General features: G+C 40.9%; 1 protein-coding gene across 5 annotated transcripts in view; it reads left to right on the forward strand.

Annotated features, from left to right (window-relative positions):
* Ikzf2 (IKAROS family zinc finger 2) overlaps positions 1-27,573 on the forward strand; it is a 156,011-nt gene that overhangs the window by 14,246 nt on the left and 114,192 nt on the right. The window contains exon 1 of one of the 5 annotated variants that reach the window (XM_059278304.1): positions 11,840-11,993. The exons of the other annotated variants lie outside the window; for them this stretch is intronic. The gene's annotated coding sequence lies outside the window, so the exon portion shown is untranslated. Of the gene's footprint in view, positions 1-11,839; positions 11,994-27,573 lie in introns of those variants that run through there. 5 annotated transcript variants of the gene reach the window in all.

The following is a 27,573-nucleotide window of genomic DNA, read 5'->3' on the forward strand; positions in this document are numbered from 1 at the left end:
TCTGTCTCATATAGAACAAACAAGTTTTCTCTTTCTTTTTTTTTCTTTCTTTCTTTCTTCCTTTCTTTCTTCCTTCCTTCCTTCCTTCCTTCCTTCCTTCCTTCCTTCCTTCCTTCCTTCCTTCCTTTCTCTTTCCTTTTGGTTTTTTGAGACAGGGTTTCTCTGTGTAACAGCTCTGGCTGTCCAAGAACTTGCTTTGTAGATAAGCTGGCCTCGAACTCACAGAGATCAATCTGCCTCTGCCTCCTGAGTGCTGGGATTACAGGCGTGCACCACCACTGCCTGGCTACAAGTTTACTTTCTTATAATAGCCTTATTATTCTCTTTTGCATACTCATTAGTTTATGACTCCATTGAGTGTTGCTTCATGGTTTTAAATTTCATTTTCTCTTTTCATTTTGTGTGTCTAGTGTGTAGGGGCATATGTGAAGTCTGAGGTCAACATTGTTGTCTTCCCCTATTGCCCTCTAACTATCTGGTTTTGAGAATAGGTCTCTCACTGAACCCAGAGATCACCCATTTGGTTAGACTGGCTGGCCAGTGAAGCCTTGGGATCTGCCCATGTCTGCATCCTTCAGAGCTAGGGTTACAGGTGCACGCTACCACTATTGGCTTTTTTTTAAAAAGTGAGTTCTGTGGAACTGAAGTCAGGTCCTCATGCCTTCACCGCAAGCAGTTTACCCTCTGAGCCGTGTCCCCAGTCCAAGTATTGCTGATACTTGATGTGAACATGTTTAGACAGAGACTGTTTTCAGTAAGATGACTGTGGTATACTATTAATGAGGTAGGACCAGTGCAATTAGTTGAGGCATTTGAAAAAGAAAAGGGGGGGAAAAAGAACAAAGGTGTGAAATGATAGAAAAATCCAAGACAGATCATGAAGGATCAGAATGGCGAATTCCTAAGTGAGAGAAAAATCCACTCCGCTGGAGCTGTAAAATAAGAGCTAGTAGACAGTCAAATGGCAAACGACATAGAATCTATTCCTCCTGTTCATTTTTTCCCCAGAAAATGTAAACAAAAGAAAATCCAAATTTATCAGTCACTTAAGGAACGTTCTTGCCTAAGTGAAGAATATGGCCCTAAGAGCGGTTCTGTGGAAGGAGAATGGACAGGCATTGGATTCAGTGGGAAGAAACAGGCTTCTTCAGATACCTGGAAGTGGAAAGTGGGAGGGTGGATGGTTGGGAAAACCAGCATCTTAAATGTTTGGCCTAAAAACACTGGCTGGTAAGAGCAACGTCAAAGTTAAGGGTGCAGGGGTTGCCGATGGAGCCGTTGGTGGAGTGCTTGTCTAGTTGGCACAAGGCCCTGGTTCTGTGTCCAGGAGCACATAAATCGGGCGTGTAGCACATGTCTGTCTGTAATCTTAGCAATCAGGAAGGGGAATCAAGATCGGGAGTGCCGGGTGGTGGTAATGGTGGATCTCTGAGTTTGAGGCCAGCTTGGTCTACAGAGCTAATTCCAGAACAGCCAGGGAGGGCTACACAAGAAACCCTGTCTCAAAAACAAACAAACAAACAAACAACAAAAAAGATCAGGAGTACAAGGTCGTTCTTTGCTACATAACTAGGTGGAAGCCTGCCCAAGCTGTGTGTGTGTGTGTGTGTGTGTGTGTGTGTGTGTGTGTGTGTGTGTGTATGTGTGTGAGAGAAAGAAGTGTGTGCGTGTATGTGTATATGTGTGTGTGAGAGAGAGAGGGAGAGAATGAGTGTGTGTGTGTGTGTGTGAGAGAGAGAGAGAGAGTGTCTGTGTATATATACATGTATATAGTCAGCAGTTCCTACAGCAGATTATCTAACGAACTGGTACTTTGACCAGAGGCCACCTTGATCACATTGATTGGCTTTATTTTTTTCATAATGCTTTAATACTAATGCTTTGCATATGAAATACCTAACTAGTGTATTCTCAAGTGGTCAAGGATGCCTTAGACATTGGTCCTGTCCCTCAGCTGCCATTTCCCTTCACTGCAGTGTGACAAGACTTTCTGTAGCTCACACTCCACCAAGGGTTCGGAATCCCCATGTTGGCTTTTACCCATCAAAACATTTTTTCTGAAATTAACCCAGTGTTAATTCTTCAATAAAACTTTATGAGACATGAGCTGAAATTTATGTGCATTATACTTTGTAAATTACTGTAAAAAAAAGGTTCATGAAACCCATAAATAATAAGGCCAATCTGGGTGTGGTGGTTCAAGGCTTCAATGCCAGTACTAGGGAGGCAGAGACACGTGGGCCTCTGTGAGTCTGAAGCCAGCCTGGCCTACAAAGTGAGTTCTAGGCTAGCCAGAGCTACATAGTATAAACAAAAATAGTCAAGGAATGTGCTGAACATGCTTAATAAAACAATTTTTAAAGACTATTGGAAGTAATTACTGTATTTCTAAGATACACTCTGCAAAATGATTTCACAGCCTAAGTATAATGTCCAGACTAAAATTAAGCCCGGGACTTAGTTCATCTCAGAAGAGTCTTCAATTTTGGGGTGGTACTTAAATACTTCATTATTTGTCACTGAAGACTAATTAATTATATTTTTAAAATGATATAATTGAGTGTGTTTTCCTCTTTCTCCTCCCTTGATTCTTACCAAATGTGGGTATCTGGACCGATCTCGGGGGATCTCAGCTTGATTTGTGAAATGTGGGCATGACCTGGGGATAGTGGTAATGAGCATTAGAAACTATGTGTGTAGATTTTCTGGAATGGTGGCTGGCATATGGTGGGTTAAACAGAACGATGGTTATTAATTAGTGGCTTATAACATTTGTAAGTTGAGAAAAGCTGAGTCAAGTCATAGCGAAGGAGGACCCCACACCTCCGTTAAATTTATATTATTGTATTATTTAATGGTCTCCTATGGAAGAAAGGACTTTTGGTCTCTGCTTTTCACTAACATCATGTGTTTTTTTCTTTTTTCTTTCTTCCTTTTTTCTTCTTTTTCTTTCTTTTTTTTTGGTTTTTCGAGACAGGGTTTCTCTGTGTAGCTTTGCGCCTTTCCTGGAACTCGCTTTGTAGACCAGGCTGGCCTCGAACTCACAGAGATCTGCCTGGCTTTGCCTCCCGAGTGCAAGTGCTGGGATTAAAGGCGTGCGCCACCACCGCCTGGCAACATCATGTTTTTGAAGTAGCCTAAGTCATTATCTGAGAACTTCACAAGATGCCTGCATGTCTCACTAGATATTTCCCTTTCGGTCTGTATTGGTGTTTCCAGGTAAACAGACTCACGGATATTGTTTGAAACTAAATGTGTAGCCAGCTATGGAGCCGTTATTAATGCTGTTGTATTCAAATCAATTACTGAAGCAATGAAAACAAAATTACCTAATTAAAGCAAATCACAAGCAAACCTGCCATGTTTGTGTGGGGAATAATTGAAGTAGTAATTACGCATAGCAATACATTTCTTTTAAGGATGGCGACTGAGAAGCTGTGTTTGGGGAGAGGGCGGCACTGCCAGACTTACGGACCTTCTTAGCCTTGTCCAGAGTGTCTTACTTCTCTTTGCCTTTTATTTTCTTCTTTAGTGTGACCTTGTGTGCTGACATGCTAAGATGTGGCAGTGAGTGAACTCCTGGTGTGACTCTGACGTTTCGAGGATTTCCGTACTAACCATCCTGTCTTCTCCCCCTTGTTGTCTTGCTGTTGCTCAGCTCAGAGCTTTGTGTCAGACATGTGTCCGGTCTGCTTTTCCTCTTACCTTCTCAAGAATCAGGGAGAAGATGGGATATCTTTCCAAAGATTTCACAGCAGAATATATATAAAGAGAGGTTTTTTTTGTTGTTGTTGTTGTTTTGTTTGTCTTTGTTTTTTTCATGTGTCAACATTAACTAGCCTTTGGACCTTTGGTCAAAGTTACCTGGGCATACACATGATGGGTCCATATTGCCGACCGTTTTGTTTTAGCCGTGCCTTCTCTAAAAGCTGGGAAGAGTTTCTTTATCTCCTGTCCCGTTTCTCCGTGCTTGGTGACTGTGGCGCAGTGCTTCTGTCCTGTAGGACTGGAAACAGCTTGAGGGCAGGGAAAGTGGCCTTCTAATTTGTGCAACTTGAGGGCAGCAGACAGAGGAGGGCTTTGGAGTTGGGGGTCTGGGTCTGGTCAGCGTCCAGTCTTCCTTGACTGGTTTATAAACGAGGACAGGCTGATGCTTATCTTTTCTGGTTGTAGGGATCCGTAAAGGAAAGTCAGGAAGCTTTTCTTACAATGTCTAGTGCATTTCAAGACGCCTTTTAAAAAATATGAGTTTCTCATTTACACGAAAGCTAGCTAACATGGTGGCCGATGGACAGTGGTCTCTCTGTTAAGAAAGCTGTCGACGGACTTCGGAATACATTGCAAATGTGGATTGGCTGAATGAATTAAACCCCTATCCTAGTCAGTCTAGATGCCACCTGATCAGTTGCTTGCTTTGGTCATTTCAATTATGTTATCTGTTGAGGACACCAGAGATCACGTCATCCAGTTTTAAAATGAATGCGCCGCCGCGTGAGCTCCAGCTCAGCCTCTCTTCTCCACACTCATTCGAGCAGAAGACTCAGTTGACGTAGAAGCTCAGGGTGTCTGAAAGCTTTATGTGGCTTCCCGACAGCATCACTAGTGTTGAGAGATGACTCCAGGAGAGTTCGGTAGAGGATAGCCAGATGCTCACACCCTAACCAGAAGAGCTAAAAATCTGCTCCCAGACAGTTTTCTTTTACTTACGGGGAAGAAGGATGAGTTAAAAGGTGGAAATGCTTAGAGTTCTAAAGTCATTGTTAGTAGTCTTCTTTCCAGTGGTATTTCTAATCTCTCGGATCCAAGTTCTTAACAACATAAATTGGCCTTTCAGTAGATACATGAAAAAGGCATGTAACACTATTGTTTTGAGTCCATTTTTATCCAGAATGTAGAAATGAAAGATCATGGAAACTGTTGGACAGTTCTGTTTATGCTGGATTGGGAGGCCAGACCTCAATTTTCCTCTGGCAGTTGTGGTGATTATCACATCTGACCATGATGTCATTATTATAATAGTACCTGGAGTGGGAGACACAGGCTTTCCCGAATGGTTCCCCCTCAGTTTAATCTTTTCTTGAAATATTCTTTAAATGTGTCTAAACAATGTCCACGCCGTTTGTTGGATGAGCGACCATTATCTAGTCTGTCAGGATTCCCTAGAGCCGAAAGATATAAGGCAGTGTGCTCATTAGTGTAGAGACTATCAAATGTATTTTAACAGGCCATATTTTCATTACGTTTATGTACTTATGAGTTTGTGTTTGTGTGCGTGTGCGTGTGTGTGTGTGTGTGTGTGTGTGTGTGTGCGCGCGCGCGTGTGCGCGCGCGCGTGCGCGCACACACACTAACTTGCAAGCACACATGAGGCAGTCACTGGACAACTTTCACGAATGGGTTTTACTTCTTTCTCCATCATGTGAGTCTCAGAAATAGCTCAGGTCTTCAGGCTGGGTGGTAAGCATCCTTACCTCCCAGCCATCTCCCTGCCCCAGGCCATCTTAACACTGAATCTCTTCTTTTCTTTTCTTTTTTTTTCTTAAATGTTACAACAAAATTGTATGCTATTTGCAAGCTCATAAAATGTAATTTGCTTGGCACAAAGATCTGTGAATTAAGTCTTTAATATTTAACTGGTAACATTACATAGGAAAGCAGCATGCTTAATCCTAACTGAAGATGCAGGCTGGGGTTTGTAAATCTGTGGTAGCAATTTAATGATAATGGTGGTAAAGAACCTTTTGAGCTAATAAATGTGTCATTTTCTGCTTGATTTTTTTTTTGTCCTTTTTTTTTAAAAAATTTTGTGAGTGCTTTGAGTCACTATAAAATAATTTTATCTCCTTTCAAAGTTTGTTTTAAATTACAATTTAAAAATTGGGTGAACCCATGATGACCCCTACCAGGCTCCAATGGACACTTCCAGGTCAATGCTTACACAGAAAGCTCTGGTCACAAAACAAAACCAAAAATCATGGACCTGGGAAAGGGGCAGGTCTGGATGGGAGGTGAGTGTTGGTGAGGGCAGGAAGGAGATAAGAGAGTATGGAAGAGAGGAATCAAAATGTCATATATACTTGTATGAAACTGTCCAACCACAAATTCCGTTTTAAAAAATGATTGAGTTAGATGGGCAAAAATAAGCAACTGGGTGGCCCCTAAGAATGTCTGATAGTTCAGCATGCCCCACCTGCTTCTTTTCATTGTTAAGCTTACGGCTATTGGCGATTTTAATGTGTCCTCAGGATCACGTGTCGGAATGGTCACAGCCCTGGAGACGGATGCTATGAATTGTATTTATCATTTTATTGCAAAGCACTTATTCTTTTAAAGTCCTCATGCTTTGAGAGGGGTGGGTTCACTTCTTTGCTGCCTGTGAGTCCCAGAGCTTAGCTGTGAATACTGACTTCTGAGTTTCTGTTTTTACTGTGTTTGCATTTTTCTGGATTGTTGTCTATTGGAATTGGAGGAGGCGATCCAGGAAGTTGGCATCGTAACGAGATGCTTTTGGTAGAAATGGGAGGTGTGTCATCTTCTCTAAGGGAAGGAAATGGGGGAATCGCCTAGATTACCCCTAGAGGTCTTGTAGTCAGTGGAATAGACTCTACTACTCACTGTCATCTTCAGGCAGTCAGTCTGTCTCCATCAGCAGATTCTCTTCTCTCATGATCTATATAGAGACTTCAGATGGATTTGACGATGTGATGGTCTCTAGTACCATTGCTTGCCACAAACTTCCAGTCCTTCATTGGCCAGTGATCCCCACATAGCTCCTGAATGGAAGCTGGTCCTGCCATGCCTTGTCCTGTTACTTCAGTCTGCAGTCATTTCAGCCTACAATGTGGCTGCAGGCCATAGCTTTGTGGAAGTAGTTAAGATTGACTTTCAGGGGGCTGGAGAGATGGCTCAGCGGTTAAGAGCACTGACTGGGCCGGGTGGTGGTGGCGCACGCCTTTAATCCCAGCATTCGGGAGGCAGAGCCAGGCGGATCTCTGTGAGTTCGAGGCCAGCCTGGGCTACCAAGTGAGTTCCAGGAAAGGCGCAAAGCTACACAGAGAAACCCTGTCTCGAAAAACCAAAAAAAAAAAAAAAAAAAAAAAAGCACTGACTGCTCCTCCAGAGGACCTGGGTTCAATTCCCAGGACCCACGTGGCAGCTCACAACTGTCTGTAACTCCAGTTCCAGAGAACCCTCACTCAGACATACATGCAGGCAAAACACCAATGCACATAAAATAAAAATAAATAAATTATTTAAAAAAAAGACTGACTTTCAGGTTGTTCAGAACTGGATTCAAGTCTTTACTTTTGGGGTTACAGCACAGAATTAGGTGATATGTTACTGTTCGACCCATTGACTAGATGAACTTGAGAAAAGTCCTTGAATTTTCTAAACTCAGTTCCTTCAGTTATAAAAATAATAATAATGATATCTATCTATCTATCACATTTTAAGACATAATTGCAGTGATTTGCATAAGTTTAACTCATTTTCTACTGCCATTTGGTATTTTTATTTACAACCTGTAAACATTTTTATATGATTTTTCACATTTATTACATGGGCTTTATAAGGTTTGAGAGTTAAGCAATAGCTACTCAGTGTAAAGTACCATTTATATTCCAGAGACTATATTTTTTTCTGAATTGATTGCTGTAATATTTTGAATATTCTTATCTGTTAAAAAACAAACAAACGAGAAGCCAAGTTCACCCCTGCTAAATTTCACTCTTACAAAGCTGTCTTTTTTTTTCCACAAACCCATTTTGTTAATTTTACAATGGTAACTTTATTTAGCTTTCCTATTTGATCTTATATTATACTTAATAGTATTTTAATTATTATGGTTGATTATCATTGTAATTTAATGATCTCATAGTACTTAGGAAAGTAAATGTTTCATAAAAAATCAAATCTCATTTTTTTCAGTTCCTTGGGTGTTTGGGAATATACCTTTTTTTAAAGTTAGTTAATTCTATTAAAAAAATCTTCTGTATTTTAGAAAATTGAATCTATCAACTCAAAATTTTGATTAGGGTGTGAAAACAAGTATACTGTAGATTCTAAACTACTGTAATTGGGTTGGATTAACTATTGTTTGAATCTTAGATGGTCTTTTAATAAAAACCCCAGAGCCAGATATCAGGGTGAAAGCTGAAAGGTCAGAGAAGCAGAACAGCCAGCCATTAGTTCTTACCTCTAAGAAATCCTCAGCCTAAACAGAGTGAGTTCCTGTTTCCTCATACCTTATATACTTTTCTCTGCCCTGCCATATTACTTCCTGGGATTAAAAGTATGTGTCACCACTGCCTGACCTCTATGTCTAATCTAGTGGCTGGCTCTGTCCTCTGATCCTCAAGCAAGTTTATTAGGGTATACAATATATCACCATAATGGCCTATTTTCATCATATAACTGTTGCCCATTATAGCTCAAATAAGGGGTTCAGAATGTGATTAACTATCTGGAAGGAGGTGGTAGTATCTAAACCCCACAGCTGGAGAATATGAGCATTAAGACATGAATTTATTAGTACTTTTTCACACTGTTATCCAGTGATTACAGAAGGCTGGGTAGAACTGACATAATGAGATTTGTCTTTTGGAAAGTAGCATCTTAACTGTAACAGTGTCCCACTGGGTATTTAATAAAAGCACCATTTCGCAAGAATAGTTTAGGGTTTATACAGAGACCTACCCTTGTATCTTAGTTATTTATAAAGCTTCTTGTGCAGATCTGGAGAGAGGCTTGACACCATATATGAAGCATAACTCTTGTCAGTGTCCCGGTGACGCTGTCTCCACAACCTGCCAGGAACGAAAGGCCTTTATTAGTTATGCTAATTAATAAGCATAACTGTCTTCTACCTATTTTATTTACAGTTTTCATAGCTAATGAATTATCAGAAAAAGTCCACAAGGACTTGATTGCTCACCTCTCTAATAGCAATTTACAGATGATAGGTGCTGTGGCTCTTACAAACCGTGTCCTATAATAGCATTCGATGTAAGTAGCTGTTTGCCATTCTGTATTGTGGTTGGAACCAGAGAAACAGAAAATTGGTCATTTCCCGGCAGATAGCAGTAAGTTTCAATTCAGTCAAAATGCTGTGTGTACTGTGATAGGTTTATAATTATTACCTAAAGATTAATGGTTTTTTGGTGAGTGTAAATTTGTGCAGCAGTAATCCATTAAGGAATCAATAATCAGTCCACTCTGATGTGTGGTTCCTATTCACTGTTATAAATGTGTGCCAGAAGCTGAACCTAATGTTTTTGTTTTGCTTGGTGTGTGTGTGTGTGTGTGTGTGTGTAAAATCATAGTTTACACCAAGAAATAAAAAAATTATATATATATATATATATATATATATATATATATATATATATATACATTTGTGCTTTATTTTTATGTGATGTGTGCATATGTTCATGTGTGTGCACATACATTCATGTGCTTGCGCAGGTCAAAGTGTGACATCAGGCACCTTCCTTTTGACTGTTTGAGACAGGCTCTTACCCAACCTGGAGCTCACTGATTACTCCATGCTGGCTGTCCATGGAGCCCCAGTGATGCCCGTGTGCCTCTGGGCACTGGGATGACGGTGGCTTGCACATGTGCGCGCACGCACGCAGGCACGCATGCACACACAGCTTTGCATCCAGCTTTCTCTGGATGCTGGGGTTCTGAAGTCAGGTCCTCATGCTCGCAGGCGCACGCATGCACTCACGCACACAGGCACGCACGCACATCTCTGCATCCAGCTTTCTCTGGATGCTGGCGTCCTCAAGTCAGGTCCTCATGCTTATGCTGCAGGCATTCTACCACCTGAGTCTTCCAGTCCAATCCGTTATACTTTTCTTTTTCAATCAAATGTGCCCATACGGCATACTTGCTTAAAATGTGTGTATTTTCTCACCATTTTAGAAAAGCTCCTCGGAACTCTTTTAAAAGTGCCTGTCCTTTTTTGCTGTGGTGTTGCTTTGTTTAGTATTGGAAACAATATTTGGGTGCTTTAATTAAATCATTGTTTCTCTAATCGGGAAGTAATTTATTGCCACCTCTGTGTGGTCGGGGAAGTTGAAGATTCATGCTCTTTACATTAAAATTCTAAACTTAAAGCTATGATCTCACAGCAGACAAATGGAAGGTTTACTTTTATAGCCAGTACTTTTAAGGCATTGGGCTGGATGTCGCTGGAGGAAGTGAGGCCTAACGCATAGCTGACCGTACTCTCCGACGAGCTTGTATGTCCGTGAGGTTTAAGAGAGGAACGGGATGGGCAGAAAGGCAGTTGCTCTGTGTGTAGCCTTCTGCTCTGTAGCTAGAATTTCGGTGTTAATGTGTAATAGTGCTGGACATGATAAGGTGTGTGGCGAGCTTCATCCCACAGGCTGTTACAACACTCTCCAGTCAGAGGTTCAAGAGCAATCCATTTAAGTAGAGATTATAAAACATAATGTTGTAAGAGCGTATGATTCAGTTAAACTAGTGAAGAAAGAAATGAAGTAAAAAGTGAAATCCATCAGTTTCTTGCATGACCAATACCTAAGTATCCATCCATTTCTTTTAAAGTGTGCACTGGCGCATGCAACTCTCTATGTGTATTTTCCCTTTCCTATGATAATGCTAACAGGATTATGTGGTGTGTACTAACTTACGGCTTGATTGTTTTTTTTCGTTTTAATTGTTTTCAGATTTACCCTTCATTCTTTTCTTCACTATCTGCCATGCATTAAAGGTGTGCAGGGATGTCCTTCACCTGCAGGTTTATTTGTGATTTATCTGATCGTCATTGATGAGCACCTAGGTTGTTTGTAGCTTTCGTAGGGAATGTCCGTGGCCGTCCATTGACATACACCCCTAGGACAACGTAGCTGGAACTCTTGTTAGTTTGGGTAGATAAAGTATGGCGAATTGTCTTTTGAAAATATTACTGGTGTCCATCACCTCAAACACTGGATGAGGTTCTGTTTGTTGTTGGTTGTTGTTGTTGTTGTTTTTGTTTCCCACTTTGCAACAGTGTTTCTTCTCAGTTTTGGTGTATCTAATAAGGAGAAATGATATGTATGCTAATGGTTTTTAAATTGGGGTACCTAAACATCATTTCAGGTTTATTGGCTGGAAAAATCTTTGTTTAGTTTTTTTGCCCTAGACACATACTTCTGCTTTATTGTTCAGGAGAAATTATAATTTAAAACACTTTTAAGAACTAAGAGAAAAGAAAATACTTTTTTTGTGGGGGGAGTGAGCCGTACTTTGAGACATATTTATTGAAGGGTATTTGGAGGATATGAGATGTTGGATTAAAATTAGGTGAAGACATTTGAATATCTCACACACTAGAGCAGAAGGAGCAGCTACCACACCCCTGTCTACTTTCCTTTACCTGGTTCATCCTGGTAAATCACATAAGAAACTGTCCTCAGGAATGGAGCATAGCGCTTTCGAAGAGTTCAGAGGTTAATGGCGTTTCAGTGTTAGCTAAGAAACTGCCCATCCATATTCTTTTAGCAGAGTGTGTCTATCTAGAAAATGGAAGTGGCCAGCAAGGAATCCCGAAAGGAAAATCAACTTTTACTGACAAATGTGATCAACTCTTATATAGACTGCCGAGTGAACTGTGAGGAGAGTTGACACTCTGTGCAGGGGGAATGGGGTCGTGGACTTGATTTCTTTTGAAACTGTCCGAAGCTGCTGGAGGTCTGTTGAGTTGTCTGGAAACTGGCAGGCTAAGCCTAGTCCCGAGACAAGCTGAAGTCCGGCACATTGTCCTTTATGTGCTCATCCAGGAAGTGCCTTCCTCACATGGGAACCCTGAGTCCGGTGGAGAGCAGGGACAGTTCACTGTGTGACATGTTTTTACATGAGCAATTATGCATGGAAGTGTGGTGGTTTCCTCTGAATCTGTCCCAAGAAAAAGATGGTTGTCAAACTGTTAAGGAACACTGGACGGGAGTGAGTTTGATCTTTAACCTGAAGAGACTCCTGAGGTAGGAAAATCCCGCGTGTCCTTCCCTTCTCCTGCCATGGCAGTTTCTGAGGGAATGATTGATCCCCTTGTGCTCTGCACCTGTAAAATCATGTTTTAAAATATCAGTGGTCCAAGTTCTCTTCTGGAATACAGCTCCGCGTGCGTGTGCGCGCGTGTGTTCATCCCATCTTTCCACTGAAAATCAAACACTTGGACATGACCCTAAAGGTCATTTAGAACAACTTCCTAAACCAAACAGTAATGTCCTCCAACAACTTCCTAAACAAAGCAGTAATGTCCTCGATAGCCTTAGTAACAGGTGGGCCCTGCAGTTTGACTTCACCACTTCCAGTGCAGGAAGCGGATGATTTTCACATTGTGATCGGCTGTGATTCCTAGAAATCCCTTCCTCGTGTCCCGGCCCTCGTCTGCTGCCCAGAAGGCCACTTTTTTTTTTTTAACTCTAAATTTCCCCCCTCTAATTATCTTAGGGGAGTTTTAAATTCTTTTTTTGCGCGTGTGTGTGTGTGTGTGTGTGTGTGTGTGTGTGTGTGTGTGTCTGTGTTAGTGCTTGTAGACCAGGTTTTCCTGTAGATTTTTTTTTAAATGAGTTTTTGTCTCAACCTTTGTGGTTTAAAGACTATCTTAATTTCTTAAGATAATAACTTCATAATAATAATTTATTAAGGAAATAATAACACATTAGCCATGGTTCATGTAGATACTTTGTCTCTTGCCTCTTTTGCCCATACAGATGCAAATCATGCCAAATGTTTGCAAAAGCAAAATAAATCCTGAATGTATTTTCTATCGCTCATGTCTTATTTATGTGACTCTTAGGGATTTTCAACTTCAAGCTTTTAATTCTTTGACTTGGTAATCCAAATTCGATTATAGTTAAAGTAATAGTTTGCTTTAAACCTATGCATGTTTTGGAGACAACTATATTCTGTTTTCATTTATAACATAGCACAAAGCTGTGTGTGTAGGTGGGAGTTTGAATAGTAATTCTGTTGTTCAAAAACCGAACACTTGGTGAAGCAGTACTTAACAAAATGAAGGGAGAAGCCAGGTGGTGGTGACACAGGCCGTTAGTCCCAGGACTCCTGTAATTACAGCACTCGGGAGGCAGAGGCAGGCAGGTCTCAGAGTTCTAGGCCAGCCTGGTCTACAGAGTGAGTTCCCGGACAGCCAAGGCTGTTACACAGAGAAACCCTGTCTAGTAGTAGTAGTAGGAGTAGTAGTAGTAGGAGGAGGAGGAGGAGGAGGAAGAGGAGGAGGACAGAGACAGAGACTCATTGAGGAAATGGAATCATCTGTGAGGGTTTCATTCAGTTTTCCAGCTGACATTTCTGACGAAAGATTCCTGGGTGGAAAATGATAATACCAAACTTCTAAAAACGCTTCTAGTCCCTGGCCTTTGTTCCTCTGAGGATATTAGCAGGGTCTGAGTTGGCTTACAACTTCGTATTTCTCTCTCGCCTGACTGGCAGTTTTACTGATCCCTTATTGGATTTACTGTTGTAATTCGATATGGAATTGTGCCGGGAAGCAAATATTTCACTATGTTCACCTTAGCAGTCTAAATCGTTAGGATGGTGACTCACTGGAATTTGCCAGGGAAATCAGCTGGCTTGGTTTGTGTGAACATTTCGGGAGGAGCTGACCCTAACTGCACGAATACCACCCGCCTTCTAGGTCACCTAATGCAAAACCCAGCACTAGGCTGGGTGGTAGTCTCTTAGGCTAAGTTACGTCAGGTGTAGTTTTGCTTTAGTTTGGAGAATTATCTTCTTTGGAGATTCACTAGCTAGGAAATGATTAGAGATGCCCATTTAAGAGATCTATTAACCCATTTAATTATGCCACTGCAGACTTGTTAAAGATTTATGTGGAAGGTCAGATGGTATCCAGCAGGCCTCCCAACATGAAGAAATGATGGAATTTGGGGGAAAGAATTACCCTCACAGCCAAACTATTTAAAAAATAGTTATGTCACAAAGCCCTGTTTGCCAGCCTTGCTAGATCTTAAGAACCATCTAAGATGACTTTTAAAAGTAAAGATTCCCAGACCTCACCCCAGGTATTCTGAATCAGAATCCTTCAGGGAGGAGCCTATGACTCCAATCTGGATCATCAGTCAGGCAGGTTTCAGAAACCTTATCAAACAGCGTTCTGTGCCGGGAATGGCAGAGAACCCGAAGGCTGGAGCAGCCAGAGGCTACAGCATGCGGCAGTCAGAGGCCCTGCCTTTCCTGCCGTGGATGGTAGAACATGAGGGAACTGTGTCTTTAAAGCTCTGTGTAGGGGTGCTTACATTTCTTTGGCAAGAAAAAAATAAATTAAAATGTAAATATACATGTATCACCTGCATAGTGCTCTGTGCTAATAAGCAAAAGCTCTACTTTTTTTCCTGCCCGCCCCCACTCCCCACTCTGTATCTGCCTTTGCCTGTCTTACTCTTTTTTGGTTTTTGCCTTTTCCTGTCTTTTTGTTTGGGGTGTTATCATAATATCATGTGTAATATTTTCCCACTGAATCTGATGACAGTGAGTATATTTTCCCCTCTACTTCTAAGTTGTAGTCCTTCAGCTTGCCGATGCAAAAATGTACACATGTTCCTGTTTCGGCAAGGGGTAGGGTGGGGTGGGGGTGGAAGTGGGGGCTGCTCTGTGCATCTGTTGACACTTCAGAAATAATCAGTTGAGATTTCAACAGCTGATTAGAGCGCCCTTAACCAAGCTGAGAAGTAACTCTTGAGAATGACAACAGGTATTTTTCTACTTAGATTTCTGTACAACAAATGCAATACTGGCAATTTTAGGCCAGTTCTGACGTTATAAACAGCCTCGTCCTTTTTTTTTTTTTCTTTATTGGACTGTTTAGAAGCTTTTAAAACATTTAGTGGCCTGTAGTAATGCAAGTCACATACCACAATTTATCAGAAACTTCACATTGAGGTCCTTCATTCATAAACCACTCTGCAGAGGTTAGGAAGAACGCTGGTAGAATTCTAGGAATATCCTATATGATCTGCTGCGGTTTCAGGGACTCTAGCTCCCCACATTGAGTTACTACTGAATGTAAGAAATATACCCAGTGGTGTCAGCATGGCACCCAAGTACTGATTATTCTAAGATAGGAAGTCATAGCCCCACGACCTGCGGCCAAAAGGAAAGGAGAGCTGCAGGGTTTAAATGCATTTGTGCAAACGCTTCCCTGGCTGAACTTCTTCAGAAGTCTGTAGAACTAAGCTAGAAATGGTGTCAGGGAACTGAACAAAATTGATAGGTTAGAAATGCACTTAGAAAACACGGTCTAGAGAAAAGGTTCCACAAGGTGATGGCTACACAAGCTAATTAACAAGTGCTTTTGAATACTTAACAAAAAAAAATTACTGTGTATTGGCTAGGGAAGTTAAAATCTTCCTTTAAAGAGAATGAACTTTTGCAGGATGAGATCGTAAATTAGAAAATTAAATATTTGAATATTTTAGGCGCAGGTTTGAGACGTTCAGGCAGGTATAATGGTTTGCAAATGATATCCATATAATTAAAGCACAAGATAACACTGACTGCTTAGGAAGAATTGGAGGGTGTCTGCCTTCTAGTTAAATTCACAGAATTACCATTTTCCTTCTATAATCTTTTCATCATTTTCTATAATAAAATCTGTTTGCTATCCCCTTCCTGAAAAACGTTAATGACTCCCTTTATCTGTGACATGAAGTCTGATACACTCCCTTGTGTTCTATTCTACGCTCCTTGTTAAACATTCATCTTTATCTCCTGAAATTCCCTTATTCTGTGCTGGCAGCCAGACACTTGCCTTGCCGCGAACATAATATGTTCTTTCATATTGCTTTATTGTTGCACAAACCTTCTCTTTTCCTTGAATTTCTGCCCCCTTTCTCATCTGTGTAAACTCCCAACACTTCCCTGAAATATTAGTCACTCTCAATGTCCTGCAGCACCAAGCGTGTTTAGTCTCCATTATGGCATTTGTCAGGTTGTATTGTTATTGTTTTATGGTTTTGCCTCCTGGGATGGACTTTGAGATCCTCCAGGGAAGGGGCTACACTCTTGTCCTCTCTGACCTGCAGCCTTCCTGTCTGTGTGCCTCCTACCGAGTGGGTGCAGCCTTCTATAGTGACTGTACCCAGACTGTCACCTGAGCTAGGAACTGAGGTGGGGACTAGTTGAGGAAATAGTTGGAGTGACTTCCTTAAGTAGGAAGGGAGAAAAGGAAAGAAAAGGGTGTGACCCAGGCTTCTGTAGCACGGTCTATCTTCAACAGCAAATCCTTTCTCCAAACAAATAGCTACCCTATCACCTAGGTCAAGTAGGTAAGGTTTCTCCTTCCCAGGTTAGGCTGCTCCTTCTTCACCGGGTACCTTCCTAAGTGCATAGGACTCGTCAACTCAGTAGTGAATTTTTCCTGCTTTGCGATCGTGGGGAAGGTGAGTTCTGATCTGAGTTGATGTGATGTTGGGCAACAGGATCCAGTAGAGATCCCTATAGTTGATGACCCTTGGATCCAGATCACAATTCAGATCTATCTTGCACTCAGTGCTAAGAGCTTGCTTTGTGTTTGTTCTTCTGGCTTGGAGCTAACCGAGATGGGCATGTCTGCAGCCCTGCCTCAAGTAGGGTAGAGTATTCATGAGCAGATTCCTATGGACTTCCTTCTATGTGTCATCTGTAACAGAATAACAGTGGAACACCCTTTCTTCTTTGTCCTTCTCATGTTTCTTCTCTCCCACACTTTCATCTGTCCTGTTTGTGCTGGCTCATGGCTTTCGTCTTCTAATGAAACTTCCTCTGGCTAAACTTAGGGAAATGTGTTTCAGCTTAGTCATTTGCCCTTTGTCAAGCTGACCTATTTCATTAAAAAAAAAAAAAAGAAAGAAAGAAAGAAAAAAAAAGGAAAAGAAAAAAGAGGCTGTGGTGGGATGAGTCCTTAGAAAGCAGGAAGGGGCATGCCAGGTTGTCCCAGCTGAGGTTATATAGTGCCAGCATTGCCCTAGCTAAGGTTATGTGTTATATAGATGGGCTGGCTCTGATGAATTCTATGAATTGCATTTGGGTCCTTTTAGCATTCTATTTTTCTTGCCCTGTTTTTTTTTTTTTTTTTTTAATAAACCCACTTCCCCTCAGGCTAGAGAGATGGCTCAGCTGTTAAGAGTGCTTGACGTTCTTCTAGAGGACTGAGTTTGGTTCTCAGAACACCTACTAGGCTGCTCACAGTCACCTACAGCTCCTGACCCAGGAGATCCAACACCCTCTCCTGGCCTCTCTGGGCACACACATGGTACACGCACACATAGAGACATAAACATATATACACAAATAAAAATGAATCTTTTGTTTGTTTTAAGATAAGGTCTCCCAATGTAGCTGTAGCTGTCCTGGAACTCATTTTATAGACAAGGCTGGCCACATACTCACAGAGATCATCCTCCCTCTCTCTTCTGCGTGCTGGGATTAAAGACATGTGCTACTTCACCTGGCTAAAATAAACCTTAACACAACAGCATCAAAATCACTTCCCCTGTGATATTTGTATGCTCTTCACTGTCCTGGGGGCCCTGCCTTCTTAGCTTCGGACTGTACAATGCTGATATGAGTCTGCACAGTCCTTTGTCCGTTTCAAACAATGTCTGTAAATTCTAGGCAATCTTTTCAGTTTTCTATTTTGTCTTTGAACAATTCAAAGCAGCTGATCTAGACTGAGGTTTTTAGAGATCAACATAGCTTAATAGGTGTGTGTCACCGGGAGGTGGTGGCGCACGCCTTTGATCCCAGCACTTTTGGGAGGCAGAGCCAGGCGGATCTCTGTGAGTTTGAGTCCAGCCTGGTCTACAGAGTGAGTTCCAGGAAAGGCGCAAAGCTACACAGAGAAACCCTGTCTTGAAAAACCAAAAAAAAAAGGTGTGTGTGTGTGTGTGTGTGTGTGTCTGTCTGTATGTCTGTATGTCTGTATGTCTCTCTGTGTTTGTGTGTTTCAATAAAGGTGTCCCTAGAACTTCCAATTCAAACCAGAGGAGTAAATCTCAAACAACAGGAATTTCAGACAACATGTTATGCCAGAGGGCTTCAAGGAGATTTTATGGCAATGAACAATGAATAAAAGTAGTAAGATTAATTTCTTCCCAGTCCAAAGGCGGTACCAGATCTGAGTTCTGGTTACAAACCTGTCAAATAATATTAGGATCCGAAGGTGAGTCCTTGGCTACTTTTTGACCTCTGTACAAATAACTGTTTGGTGGAAAAAAAAACAAACAAACAAGCAAAAAACCAAAAATTAAAAGAAAACAAGGAAGAAACAAAACGAGAGAGGTTTGAAACAAGAATTTTGAACTGATGATCTGATTAACAGTTACTTTTCTTCCCTTGTTTTGTTAGTGCTCTTTATTTTTGTTTTAGTATAAGAACCCTCTAGTTATAGTTTTATAAATACAGAGCAGACTTCTTCAACTGTTGTATAAATATAACTGAATATTACGTAAATAGGTACTTGACACTGTCAGGAGGCCACCCTCAGCCTGTCTGCCCACGATAAGAAGTGCTCGGTCCTTTCCACTGTTAAAGATGTGTGCTTATTAAGTAATTGCCACTGGCTAAGATTCTTCCATAGAAGAGAATTTTGGCTATTTTGATAAGAAACCCACAGCTTCTAAATATCCTGAAAATAAGAAGAGCCACAGTTATAAAAACAATAGATTGTGAGAAGATATTTCACAAGATATTCAAACTCACAAGTGTTTTCTACAGCTATCCAGTGTACCATCCCAGGAAACAGAGAAGAGCTGGTTCATGGAGACGGGGACGGTGCAGCCTCTCATGTGATACAGCTAGCCTCTTAGTTTATATATAAGTTGCTCTTCTACTGTATTCAAATAGGTTTTCATTCTGTCCTGGTTACAGTGGTGGTGAGTGCACCAGTCCGTAAGAGTTACAGACTGTGCTATGGTTTGTCTCCCAAATGTTTTTGTTAGAACCCTAATCCCTGAATTCAGATACCGATAAGATAAACTCAAGATAAGCTGGGTTACATGAGAGTAGATGAGGATGAGACCCCATGAGGCAGTTAGTGACGACACAAGAGAACTGAGGTCTGAGCTCTCAGACTGCTCTCCGTGTTCTGAGCATGTGATGTCTCCCAGCATACTGTGCTGGATTTAGCTCTCCACCATGCTGTTCTGTGTGGCTTCCCAGCCTCCAAACTAAGAGAACTACATTTCTTTTTCCTTTCTTTCTTTCTTTTTTTCTTTCTTTCTTTCTTTCTTTCTTTCTTTCTTTCTTTCTTTCTTCCTTCCTTCCTTCCTTCCTTCCTTCCTTTCTTTCTTTCTTTCTTTCTTTTTTTTTTCTAAATTTCCCAGATTCATGGATTCTGCTTTAGTAGCATAAAACGGACTTAGAAAAACTGTACTAAAAGGAGAAAATAAAAACCCAGTTTCTCTCATGAATTTAAAAAAAAAAAAGACAGAGTCAAGGAAAGATTTTTCTTTTGAGATGTTATAAAAGTAAGTGGCTGTATTCCCCAAATAACCAATGGAATGGCTTATCATTTGATAACTGTCTGATTGGTAGAAATAACAGAATTATGCAAATCAGCACTACTTTGTTTTCAGAACTTGAGAGGTATATTTTTCTCCGTTCATGGTCAGAAGTGGGGAACAGAACTAAGGGAATTAGAATTCTGGTCAAGACTAGGCATGGTGGTGCACACCTTTAATTTCTCATACTTTGGGGGCAGAGGCAGGCTGATCTTGGTGAGTTTGAAGACAGCCTGTTCTACATCGTGAGTTCTCAGTCAGCTAGGGCTGCGTAGTAAAACCCTGTCTTAAAAAAGGAAAAAAAAAATAGTAATTCTGGTCAGAGCCGTGGTGCAAACAATTACCAATAGTGGTCAGGCTCCGAGAGACACCCGGAAGAAGATAAACAGTATTAGAGTGAGTGGATGGCTTGGGAAAGGGTGATAAAGAGTACTAAATTATAGCCGGGCGGTGGTGGTGGCGGCGCACCCCTTTAATCCCAGCACTCGGGAGGCAGAGCCAGGCGGATCTCTGTGAGTTCAAGGCCAGCCTGGTCTATAGAGTGAGATCCAGGAAAGGCGCAAAGCTACACAGAGAAACCTTGTCTCGAAAAACAAAACAAAAACAAAAACAAACAAACAAAAAGTACTAAATTATAACGAAACACTAGATGTTCTGGGAAGCTGTTGTCTAGTAGGGTGACTGTGAAATACAGTGATGCACTGTATATTGTAAAAAACTAGAATTATGTACTATAGTAATTTATTTTTTTTTATATATTACATCCCAACCCCAGTTTCCCCTTCTCTCCTCTTGGAAATGTATTCTTAATGTTTTTTTCCATTAAAAAAAACACACCTTTGTGGGGATAGCTATGCTTGTCTTGACTTGAAAATTACACAATATATACAGATATCAAAATGTCACATTATCCATTAATATGTATAAATTTTCCATTAAATAATAGGTGGGGGTTAACTGTTAGAGACTGTTAAAGCAGAAGTCTTCACTGTTTTACCTATGTATTAATGTGTTTTCCATTGCTATAGTACAAATACTTGAGGCTGGGTAACCTAGGAAGGAAAGGAGTTTGTTTATCTCACAGTTTTGGAGCTTCAGGTACATGACTTAATGTCAGCTCACGTCTGGTGATGGCCTCACGTGCTTCATTTCATGGTGGATAGTATCATGGTAGGTGGGTGTGTAAGCAGGAAAGGTCACAGGGAGAGATTTCATGGTGAGATAGGAAGCCAGAGAGACGAGGGAGGGGTCAATCTTGCTCTTTGAAACTTCTCCCGGGAGAGCAAAGCAGGGTTTCATGAGAAGCACCTCAACAGCTTCTGAGAAACGCATCCCTTCAATGACATCATGACTTCCCACCAGATCCACCTACCTCTTCATGGTTCCATTGCCTTCGTCATAGATACACTAGGGCCACGCTTTCTACATGAACTCTTGGTGGTAGATCAAAGCTAATCCTTAGCAGCAGTTCTAAACGCTCTGCGACACCTGACATTTAGTCCTTTGTAGGTTCTCAGGAGTTCCCGAATAGAAACTATGATTTTTTTCCCCCATGTTCAAATACAGGCACTCACCAGCTGTAGGATCTTGACAAGTTGCTCTGCAGAGTGTGGAAAGCTCCTCTTGGGGCTGTGGGGAAGATTGATTGGCATGGGGCATGAAAGCTGGTAGCAGAGCTTGAGGCATGCCCTTGTGTCCCACAGTAGGTGCTGCAGTAAATGTTGGAGGCAATTTGGTGACTGCTGGTAGCACGTAGCAACCCTGAAGGCTCACTGAGTTGTGGATGCAGTGTGGTAGTATTCACTCATCTACTTGTTCACCGGGGTTTAGCCTTCCCATGAAATTCATTAATTTCATAGTGAAGCGCAGATCAGCAAGATGCTTCAGACTTTAACGCTTATTCCTTCTCCATACACCCTTTCCATTTTGAGCTATTTTTCCCTTTGGGATTTTTCCCTTAAAGGCTATTGAGCAAAAAAATATTAGGTACACCAGTTACATGAGGAGTTTATGATATGGGTTGATTTTCTTGGACTGTGATTATTAGACATGAAAATAGCGATTTAAAATTAACTATATTTTAAATTTTTATTTATTTATTTTGTGTGTGTGAGATGTGTGTATGCCACTGTTGGCATGTGTGCATGTGGAGGTCAGAGGCAACTTCAAGGAGTCAGTTCTTACCTTCCACCTTGTTGGGGGAGGGCTTCTCTTTTTCTCGTTGTGCTGCAGTACTTCAGGCTGTCTTTCGCCTAAGCATTAGACTGCTGCTCCTGTTCTTCCTCCCATCTCATCCTAGGAGCACTGGGATTGTAGATGTATGCGTGCTATCCCATCTGACTTTACATGGGTAAAGAGAGGTCAAAGTCTCGTCATCAGGAATTGTGTGGCGTGTATTTTTACCCACTGAGCCATCTCACCAGCCTCTAAATTGGGTATTAATGATACAGACTTTATTATACCCATTTTAATAGGATGAAAGTGTGTTAGTTAAGGAATGAGGAAATTTTTTTTTTTTTACAAGTGAAAATTGTCAGTAGGAAAGCTGAGGCAGGAGGACAGCTGCAAGTTCAATGCCAACCTGAGTTACATAGTGAGTTTCAGGATAGCCTGGGCTACAGAGAGAGATCTGCAAAATGATGAGTGGAAATTCTCATACAGTATGTATTATATAAGGCAAGTCGTAAGTGCTTTGCATAACATTCTTTCAACTGCTCCAAGGATGACCATTTGGGTTATTTTTCTATTCCCATATAAGCACACGAATGGAAGGGGATATATAATACAAAATTTTCATGGTATGATTGATTTTCCTAAACAATTAGACATTCCAAACCTTTTTGTGACTAAGCATGTGTGTAATATAGTTTTAAACAACTACAGATTTTTGTGGTGGTTGTTCTATGATAATCAACCTAATCGTACATAATTTTTGTGCTCCTGCAACTAAAGAAGACTTTATCTTTTAACATGTTGATAATATGATATTGTTCTGTACATGCTATTTTATGAACTAGAAAGGCAGTAACTATGATCTGGTGTTTCTTCATGTTCAGTGAGGCCCAGGTAGTCATTGATGTTTTTGAGAGTTTTACTTTGTTTTGTATATGACCTTGCTATTTGTTTCGCCATGAGAATACTTTGACTTTCTCGGTTGCTGATATTTATTAGTTGTATTTTAAAAATGACTTTTGGTTTGTATGGGACAAATAGCCTCATAGCAATATGCGTTATCTGTGACAGTAACTGTGATGGCCTTGTTGAGATCTACATGGTTTGAGTCATATGGGGCCTTCGCCTTTTCCCTTAACTTATTTTAAGGCAGGAGATTAGAGTGATGGACCGGTTTCAGGGTGTGAACACCAGTCTCTGATTATAATTCCGGAGATATGTGGATCTGAAGCTGATGGGCAGGCTGCCTGGTTAGCCAGGGAAGCTTCCATTATGTCAAGAACCTGGACTGATTAGTGCTATCATTTGGAGAGACCTCGCTGTGGAAGCAGGCATTTTCCCAGGGTGGCAGAGAACACAGGGAACATCAAACTTGAGGTTTAATTCTTTCACTGTTTCAAGCCTCTAGCAGTCTTTCTGAGTTAGCCTGTTTAGGAGGATTCAAAGAGTTTTGTTTTCTCCTCCAGTCACTAACGCTCCTCTTCCAGTTTCAAATTAGGACCATTTTATACTTAAGGCATTAAAATACATAAGTTTACCCGGGCGGTGGTGGCACACACCTTTAATCCCAGCACTCGGGAGGCAGAGCCAGGCGGATCTCTGTGAGTTCAAGGCCAGCCTAGGCTACAGAGTGAGTTCCAGGAAAGGCGGAAAGCTACACAGAGAAACCCTGTCTTGAAACACACACACACACACACACACACACACACACACACACACACACACACACACACACAAGTTTAATTTTGTACGCCAATGCACTGGCTAAAACTTCAGGGAGCTTATTGAAGAGTCCTTGAGGGAATTAGGTTAAGACCTACATAGCGACATGAAACATGACTTACTGTGTATGATTACCCAGCTGTTTCATAGTTACCATGCTCTTAACTCCTAGCTGTGATTTTTGCCTTCATTCAGCCAGATGTGAAACTGCTCTTTTCCAACTTTGAAGGCTTGCCATGCACTTGCATTAATTTTGGACCTCTTTCTCAGGCAGACTTTTGCTTTTGTTTCTTAAAGGGTCCATGGGTTGACCAATCATACTGCATCAAATGTTATAGAAGGTCTTTGCATTTTTTCAATGAGACTTTAGGGAGAATTTCTTACTTGACAACCCGAGTTTCATATTCTCTTTCATGCTTTACTGCGGGGAAGGCATTTGATTCAGAGAGTGTCAGAAACAGAACAGGTCAATGGATACGATCACTCTTACGTTTCTCAAGTCTACCCAACAGTGACTGAGGTGGCCGAATGGAGTGGGGGCCAGAGCGGGGTCGGGGGAAGGCTGGGTTGTCTTTATATATTATTTAATTCAAACCATGCTATTAATGTAACACTTCAGATTCTGACAAGTGAAAATGATCAGAGTATCTGTTAAAATCACCTAAACAAGACCTCCTTACATCTAAAATATGCTGGTGGTCTCTCTTTTTCTCTGACTTTCTGTTTCTGTCACATACAGTGTTTACTTTAGAGCAGCATTTCTCAACCTGTGGGTCATGACCCACACAGGGGTCTCACATCATCAGATATCCTGCATATCATATATTTATATTATGATCCCTAATAGTATTGAAATTACAGTTTTGAAGTAGCAATGAAATAATTTTATGGCTGGGGGGGGGGTCACCATAACGTGAGAAACAGTATTAACGGGTTGCAGCATTAGGAAAGTTGAGAATCACTGCTTTGGAGTAAGGGTAAATGTCTCTGAGAGAAAGAAAACACGTTTCTCTTCCAAGAAACCCTCGTTTGCAATAGGAGCACTGAAAGCCCATTGGAGAGTTGCATTCCACTGGCATTGGATTCTGAGACTTGGGACTGGGTGTTGGAGAAATTCTGGAAGACAACCAAGGGCAGAGAGCAGGGTTCAACCAGATGTATTAGACCCATGTGGTATTGCAGGTGTATTAGGAAGAGGTACCATGTGATATTACAGGTGTATTAGGAAGAGGTACCATCTGGTATTGCAGGTGTATTAGGAAGAGGTAGCATGTGGTATTACAGGTGTATTAGGAAGAGGTAGCATGTGGTATTACAGGTGTATTAGGAAGAGGTACCATGTGGTTATTACAGGTGTATTGGGAAGAGATACCATGTGATATTGCAGGTGTACTAGGAAGAGGTACCATGTGGTATTACAGGTGTATTAGGAAGAGATACCATGTGATATTGCAGGTGTATTAGGAAGAGGTACCATGTGGTATTACAGGTGTATTAGGAAGAGATACCATGTGATATTGCAGGTGTATTAGGAAGAGGTACCATGTGACATTACAGGTGTTTTAGGAAGAGATACCATGTGATATTGCAGGTGTATTAGGAAGAGGTAACATTCTGGTAGCAGTGAGGTAGGTGTTTTGTCAGCTTTGCTGGCAATCAGTGTCCTTGTGATAAGTATAAAATACCCATTACTCTTATGTCTGTCAAACTCATGTCCCTTTGCCTCTCCTTGCTCAGTGTGTGCCAACTTCAGGACTATAATGCCAGTCAGGTTTAGGTACATGATAAAACAAACAATCCCCTACTTTTACCCAAAGTCTCCTACAAAAAAAGGAAATAAATTTGCAACAACATACAAACAGATTTCTCACTTGCAAAGTAAGTTAACTTTTGAACATGACTTAATTTTAATAGGAATAGACCTTTGCATTATTACATATTTCTTCTCCAGATTGTACCTGGAATTAAAGTAGTAAGCATACTTGCCAAAGGCGGCTTACATATCAATGCTGTTTGATATATATTTAATGGATAAATGCCAGAAAAGTGATATAGCAGTGAAATTACGTCTAATAAAACTTGTTCCTGTCATCTCTAAATTTCACCTTAGGCTAGAGCTGGGGTATTGGGAGTTAAAGGAGAAATGCGATCACCCCTTTTCTCCAGGCTGGATTTGAGGTTTCTTCATCCTTAAATACCATGAAGATTAGGAATTTCAGCACAGATCTAATGCTGCTTGCTGAAGCTGTGCCAGAGACATGCTTGGTTGGGTGTGATGGTCCAGGGAGACTCACGAGAAAAACTCATCTTCTGTTACTGTGGGAATGGTCACTAGGTCCGGGTTCTCCACCATGTGCTTGTGAATCCTCTTGCTCTTGAAGCGTCTACGTATTTACGTGTTAGCTTATAAGTGTGGAGAAGTAAAGCTTACCTCTGCCTCCTACGAAGATTGTTGACCAACTCACTTAATGTCACCAGTGTAGCTGAAGTTTTCCTGTGTCTCGCCCGGTCCACAGCTGCTCAGACCCAAATAAACACACAGAGGCTTATATTAATTAAAACTTCTCAGCCATTAGCTCAGGCTAACTACTGACTAGCTCTTACACTTAAACTCAGCCCATTTGTGTTAGTCTATATGTCACCACATGTTCCATGGCTTTACCTGTGTGCCATTACATGCTGCACTTTGGACGGTGGGCTGGTGTCTCCTCACTCAGCCTTCCTCTTCCCAGAATTATTCTTGTCTGCTTATCCTGTCTATACTTCCGGCCTGGCTAATGGCCAATCAGCATTTTATTAAATCAGTGTACAAAAGCATTATCCCACAGCATTTCCCCTTTGCTGTTTAATTAAAAAGGAAAGTTTTAACTTTAGCATAGTAAAATTACATATAACAAAACAGTTATCTAGCAAGTATTACGGTTACAATATCTAGTCTGTTTGTGTTTGGCAAAATTAAAGAAAATATTCTATCTACCCTCTATTTGTGAGTCTAAGGTTTCATACCTTCTCTCTTATCATAACCAAGGAAAACCATAATTCCCATCACACCAGCCACTTTAGTGACAGTTCATGTGAGGGATAGTGAGCTCATACATTCCAGGAATTGGATGGATACTGACTTCCTTATGTGCTGATGTTAATGGCAGTCTCTTCCACTACTAAGTTAAAGGTGGAAGGGAGTAGGAGACAGAACAGCAACGTTCCAGAGCATGTCTTCCAGAAGCCTAGCAGACAAGTGTTGTCTTATCAAGTTTACACATTTGAAATCTGGAGTATAAACTTATCTATCCTTTGCCAGAGAGTGTTGTTCACTACTGTGGAATAGTTAACAAGCACACAGTGTAGCGAATTAAAATATGTGCAACATTTTGAGAATGAACTAGTAAACTGTAATTTCTTAGTACATTTGGTGTTTTTCACCAAAGCCTTAGGTAAACTGAGTGTGTACTTTTGTGGAAAGGGGGAAAGAGGCAACATTGATGTTTATTTAATCCAACCAATATTTATTCCTTAAAAGGAAGGCATAGCCAAGATCTAGTTCTAAAGCAGTCAGACATTTAGATCTTGTTGGCATCCTTGCAATTACTTTTATTAGATTATAAATAATTTATATTTTTTAATGATTAGTTTCTTTCAGAATTTATATTTGAGGGATATTGGTTTCCATTTAGCAACTGTAGAAACAAGGGAATTTTGTTTTTTTTGAGACAGGGTTTCTCTGTGTAGCCTTGGCTGTTCTGGAACTCACTTTGTAGACCAGGATAGCCTTGAACTCATAGAGATCCTCCTGCCTCTGCCTCATAAGTGCTGGGATTAAAGGTGGGCACCACTACTACCTGGCTGGGATTTTTTTTAAATCAAATTAATCAAATATATTTTAAACACATGTTGTCTGTATTACTTCACTTAAAAAAAATCTCTGAGGTGAATGCTAGCATTAATGTTGCCTGTCTGTCTGGATGCATTTGTGTGAGCATATTTGTTCTTTGACAATTTCATATATGTATTCAGCTTACCTTGGTCATATCCACTCCCATTTTATTTCATTTTTTTTTAGACAGAGTCTCATTATATAGTTCAGGCTGCCATCTAATTCATGATCCTTGTGATGGGATTTTAAGTGTTTGCCACCTTCCCTTGCTTG

Source organism: Peromyscus eremicus, chromosome 13 (genome assembly GCF_949786415.1).
Source record: "Peromyscus eremicus chromosome 13, PerEre_H2_v1, whole genome shotgun sequence".
Taxonomy (NCBI): domain Eukaryota; kingdom Metazoa; phylum Chordata; class Mammalia; order Rodentia; family Cricetidae; genus Peromyscus; species Peromyscus eremicus.